The following is a 5,746-nucleotide window of genomic DNA, read 5'->3' as shown; positions in this document are numbered from 1 at the left end:
CCGGAACCATTCCGTATAGTTGGCGCCAGTCAACTTGTTTTGTTCGAGGATCGAGAATAATGGATTTCGCGAATTCATTGTATGAAATACTGAAAAGAAAAACAGACATATATCAATGATTGTTTAACAATTTACTAAGACATAAAATAGGCGAATTTAATTTTATGAATCTCACTCCCACTATTTTAACGATTTCACCACCCTCTAGTGAAAACGGGAAACTTTTTCCTTAGTGAGAACATGGAGTCCAATTGACAAACTTATGGTCCCGAATAATATCAGCCAACCATAATTCTCAAAAGGTAGAGCCCAATTGCTTCCAAAGCAACCCCCATGTGTTTACCTCATGTCCAATAAGGGCCCAATAATATGACGCCGTTTAAAGTGACATGTCAAGATGACCCATCAATATTAAGTTGTGATGGACGGTCGCCATGTGGATCCCCCAATAATATGAGCCGATCCCATGGGAGTTCCACCCAACTTACAACATTTGTCGATCCAATGTACAGCTTTCCGACGGACGGGCCCCCCCAATAATATGAGCCGGACCGTATCCGCGGGTAGCGTCACATACATTGACCGTTGATGGAAGGTGGGAACATTTAAACAAATTTAAATTTCCTTTATTTATCTTGATATAAATTTTAAATCATATTTAAAATGAGGGATTTTTAATTATAAAAATATTTGTCTCATCATATTCATTTTATTGCATGCTTGCCGGATTCACGCAATTTATGTCTAAACATGCATACAATCATAATATCAAATATTATATAGGATGATCGATTCCATTTCTAATTGACCCGTGGTTGCCAATCACGGGTCTTAGTCCAATCCTAGGTAATATGCAGTATGCAATGCAATCCTATTACATGTGCTTCCAATTTACATTTCTTCAGTCTTTATTGTCTGCTGGGCCCACCGTCTTCAAATCTTGATCTCCCACTAAATCTAATGTATTTACAATAAATAACAATGACAAGTAGGGATACATTTTTAGGGGTGGGAACGGGCTATAAACCAAGCCCACTTTTATTACATATGACATTCATATCGGGCCATAAACCAGGCCCATTAATAAAACCAACAACAATAAAAACAAAATGTAAATTCCTAACATACACCTACAAAATTGGTCATGGCAATCGATCATCCTTATCCAATAACATTTAATTCAAAATTAATTTATTGGATAACATGCAGTGGCAATTCAAATTTAAACAAGATAAAATCATATTTTATATATAAAATCTCATTTCACATATAAAATCATATTTTATCTCTATATCAAATAAAATCATATTTTATCTATAAAATCCAATTTTACAAATAAAATCATATTTTACTCAATATATCATAAGATCATATCTTATCATCAATTGTACCAAAATAATTGATTTCAAAATTCAATTTACGGATAAAACATTAAAATTTTCCAAAAATTCAAATTTATCCAAAATCAATTTTAAAATTTACGGACTCGAACAATTCGATCCGAAATCTCGTGAACCAATCAAAAACAATTTTTGACCGGACCAAAAATAAAATTTTAACATATTAAAACTAATTTTTAATAAAAATAATAATTTTTCCCGCGGGCCGCCCGGGACACTCCCGGGCCGGCCCGCACCCGGGGCGCGGGCCGGGGGCAGCCCGGCTACCCCCTTAGGGCAGCAACAATTGCTGCCCTGGCGGCGCCTGGCGCCGCCGCTGGGTGGCGCCGAGCGCTGCCCTGCGCAGCGCCCAGCGCTGCGCTGGGCAGCGCGCCGTGCGCCGCCCTGGGCGGCGACGGTCGCCGTCCTGGGCGGCGCCATGCGCCCCCTTTGGGCGGCGCCGTGCGCCGCCCGGGGCAGCAACAATTGCTGCCCCACCGGGCAGCGATCCAATCGCTGCCCGGGTTTTGCCCCGGAAAAAAAAGAAAAAAAATTTTTTTTTTTATTTAAAAATATTTATTTTGTTTTCCAAAAACCGAGATTCAAAAATTTTGTACAATCGATTAATTTAATCGTTTGATCTGAGCAACCTGGCTTTGATACCACTGTTGGAAAACGCGGCTCTCTGATCAATCACGATTGATACCCGGTGCAGCGGAAGTTTAAAAATTTTATCATGGAACAATTCCATGGTGTGGGTATCAACCATTCAACGATTAAATTATTGTGTGTGTAAAATTCAAATAACAATTAATTAAATTTTACCTTCAATCTCGAAGCGAGATTAATGGACACCACACAGATTTCTCTGCGCTTCTTGTATCTCCCAGGAACTGATGAACTCCTTCAATCAGGTCCACGAATGAGGTTTAAATCCCTCTGACAGATTGCACTAGAAAATCTGTCAGAAGTTTTTCTGCGAAGAGATTAAACGAATCTGATTCGTTATTCCTGACTGCAATTCAAAATCACAGACCGGAATTTTCTCTGACAGAGTGAAGGGGGGCGGCCGAAATATGTTTGAGAGAGAGGGTAGGGTTTTCGAAAATTGCTCTCAAAATTATGACCTGTTGTGTGTAATTTCTGTACTGAAATAACTTATTTATAATGCAGGCCACTAACACCTTAGGGCCCATTAGTCATAAGTTAGGGCCCGACAAGCAAAGCCCGCACGTTCAGAAATTAATATAAAATTCATCGTGACTCCGATTGATGAACCGATTTCACCAATGTGCACAGAAACCATTTCTGCACATTTTAAAGTCAAAATAAATTTTCCTGAATCCGAATTCAGTGGTTTCCTAAAATGTCCATCCCTATGTCATTTTAGGAAATCCTACTCCCTTACTCTTATTTAAGAAGTCCAACTCCTTAGTTCATTAAATTTAACTCTTTAAATTTAACTATCTCAACGGGGATTAAAACTCCATTACACTGTGTGACCCTCAATGGTTCAGGGATACAGCTAGCCGTGGGCTCACAACTCCTTGTGACTCGGAACAACACTTTCCGACTTGCCCAACGAATCATGGTAAAGCGCCTAGCAACATCGCCCCATGATTCCCTAGGTATCACTGATAGTGCCTACAAGAACCAGTAGATTTTGGTTAGCGTACAGTACGGTCCCTTCATCCATATATCCCGATCGAATCAACAACCATTGGTATATCGAGAGTCGCTCAAGATTCGATAACTATGCAATACATCTTGAAGATCCAATTAGTGACATCGCATGTGCTACTAAGAAACCATTTCTTAAATCACATCAAGTACTCTGGCCAGAGATTCGTCACACTAATATCTTCTCAGATCGCATAGGATATCCACACTCGCAAGTATGTGGTGAATCCTTGACAACAATGCATCGACTCCTATATGTGTTGTAACTGTACCCAATCCCGACACCTGATGACCCCCATAGAGTCGGTAAACGAGTCAAAGCACAGTACTAGCATATAGAGTCTCCATGATGTTTCAAGTAGTAAGGACTAATGGTGTACAACCAAAACCGCGGACTTTATCCACTCGATAAGTGATAACCACTTGGAAAGTCCGGATAGGGTAGTTCGATTATTCATCCTATGAATATCCATTTGCATGCTTCGAACATCTCCATGTTCCCTACCAATGAAACGTGGTACTCCGCATCGCAAATGCTAGTCTCAAACTCGAGCGATCCTTATCCTTATTATCGGACGGCTCAATCGACTAGGAACGGTTTTTAGAATATACAGTGACTATAAGATGTATTTCATGATAGACATCTCCATGTTCTACCACATCTTACATACACTATAGTATATTCAAGGTCTTTATCAAAACAACAATAGTATATCACAATATAACAATATGAAGTAATATAAAGTCATTGCCATAAAAGTGTAAATAATATTAAACAAAAGATTGTTTATACAAAGAGTCATCAAAGACCATAGCCACACAGTTGGCTCACTGGGCACCCACTCTTACAATTATCTAATTAAAACTACTTGCCTAGTTGATATACAGAAATTTCAAAATTTCTTTTTGAGGAAAATCTATTATATCTCAAATTTATGAACCATATATGATTATAATTAATTATTAATGCATGGCACAGCCATCGGCCATGGCACATGCTTTGCATAAAAATCGCTGAATTACTGCACCTTGAGCCTAGGTGTGGATGGCTTCTAATACCTATGTGCTAAACACCTAAACCCATTGATCTTGCAGACATGCAACAATAAAAATTAATAAAACATATTAAAGATGACATTACCTAACCTCACCAGTGTAAGCACCCCCTTTCTTAACCCAACAGTTCTGAGCAGCGACTTGAAAATCATGTCAAAGGAGATTTTTTACGACAGGAAGAAAAACAAAAGGAGGGCTTACAACCACCTCTGTAGGGCAAAACATCAATGTGACTCCAGCAAGTAATAACATGAAAATCTAATTTGCATGATTGCATAACAGAAAGTGCTTAAGATAAAAAACAAAAAATAAAGCATTTGAAGTTGCTAGAAATGGACGTCCTAATATTATTGGAATTTCATTATTAAACTAATCATATGTTGGTTCAATCTCTAGGAATAGTTCCACAAAACAATTTTAAATTCAAATATGAGTGGCCCAAGCTCATATACAGGAAATTGTATTCAAAATCAAGAATGGAAACTTTAGGTAGTTCAAGGGCACAACAGAACACGATTCTTGGTCTTTGTTGTATACACTATACAAGTTTCTCAACAGAAAAATATTAATCTCTTGCTTTCAGAGATAAACATGCAAGGTTTATGGAGCTTGAATCCTCAACATTAAGACTTAGAAGAACGTAGGGAACAGAATACTCATGCAAGGTCATGTCATAAATTGCTGTTACTTAAGCTTTCATCTAATTTCTTCTACATCCTGAATAAATTCCGTCATATAGCCAACTGCGAGCCCCCATGAAGTACGGTTAAAGAGAGAGTAGCTGTTCACATATACTGACCCACAACATCTTCAGATGGAACTTCAGCAGCATTTAGCGTTGAAACTATCTTCTTCACTTCTTCGATTGTTCCATTCTACAAAGAATTTCAATCTTTAAATAACATTATCATTTCCGAATTTTAGTACACAAAACATGTACATATACAGAAGGGCTAAGCCATATGAGCGACTCGCCAATTGCAACCCTCATACAAAATAAATAATAAATTGTATAAATTTTCCGAGAAAATGCAAGTTCGTAGATGGAATCAACAAAATTTGCAGAGTGAGGAAATTCGAGGCATCTATGTATATCTATACGATTATACGCATGAGCATGCTCACACAGACATATACACGCATCAATTATTGCATCAAAACCAACAATCAGCTAAAACATGACAAATTACCTCTGCAAAAACGATTGAAAAATACGCGAGTAAAACTCAAATATCTGGATTAACAACTAATTGAACTCATAAAATAATCGATTTTGGATCTCGAAGATCCATCATTCAACACGGTTAACGTTAAATCAGTGAATCAGATTCGGAAACTAACGCATTTCCAGTTGCCCCCGACGATGAATTTTCTCCAGAAGATAGTCTCCAGAACTCTCACAAATTGTTTCTAGTCGGTATTATCAAAAATCATAGCAGGATCTCAAAGTGAATTTATTCCAGGCCGGTTGATCACAAATAATATTATGGTGCGTTTCAAAATTTGTACAAGATCCTACCATAACAATGGAATTTTTCAATCTGATCAATCATTTGTGAAACCACTTCACTCCAAGTACATGAATTCACAAATTAGTTACTCCAAGTCTGTCAATTTCACAATATAGACCT

The 5,746-nt window shown here is 37.9% G+C and overlaps 1 long non-coding RNA gene across 1 annotated transcript; it reads right to left on the bottom strand.

The window, feature by feature from the left end:
- Positions 1–4,200: 4,200 nt before the first annotated feature.
- Positions 4,201–5,491, bottom strand: LOC140860286 (uncharacterized). The gene is made up of 3 exons (XR_012143667.1): positions 5,457–5,491; positions 4,915–4,990; positions 4,201–4,324 (listed from the first exon to the last, which is right to left on the bottom strand). It is a non-coding gene; the product is annotated as an uncharacterized lncRNA (long non-coding RNA).
- Between the last annotated feature and the right edge of the window lie 255 nt (positions 5,492–5,746).

This window comes from Henckelia pumila, chromosome 4, assembly GCF_033568475.1.
Source record: "Henckelia pumila isolate YLH828 chromosome 4, ASM3356847v2, whole genome shotgun sequence".
NCBI classification, from domain to species: domain Eukaryota; kingdom Viridiplantae; phylum Streptophyta; class Magnoliopsida; order Lamiales; family Gesneriaceae; genus Henckelia; species Henckelia pumila.
The sequence above is the reverse complement of the archived record's forward strand: the minus strand, read 5'-3'. Positions and strand labels throughout refer to the sequence as shown.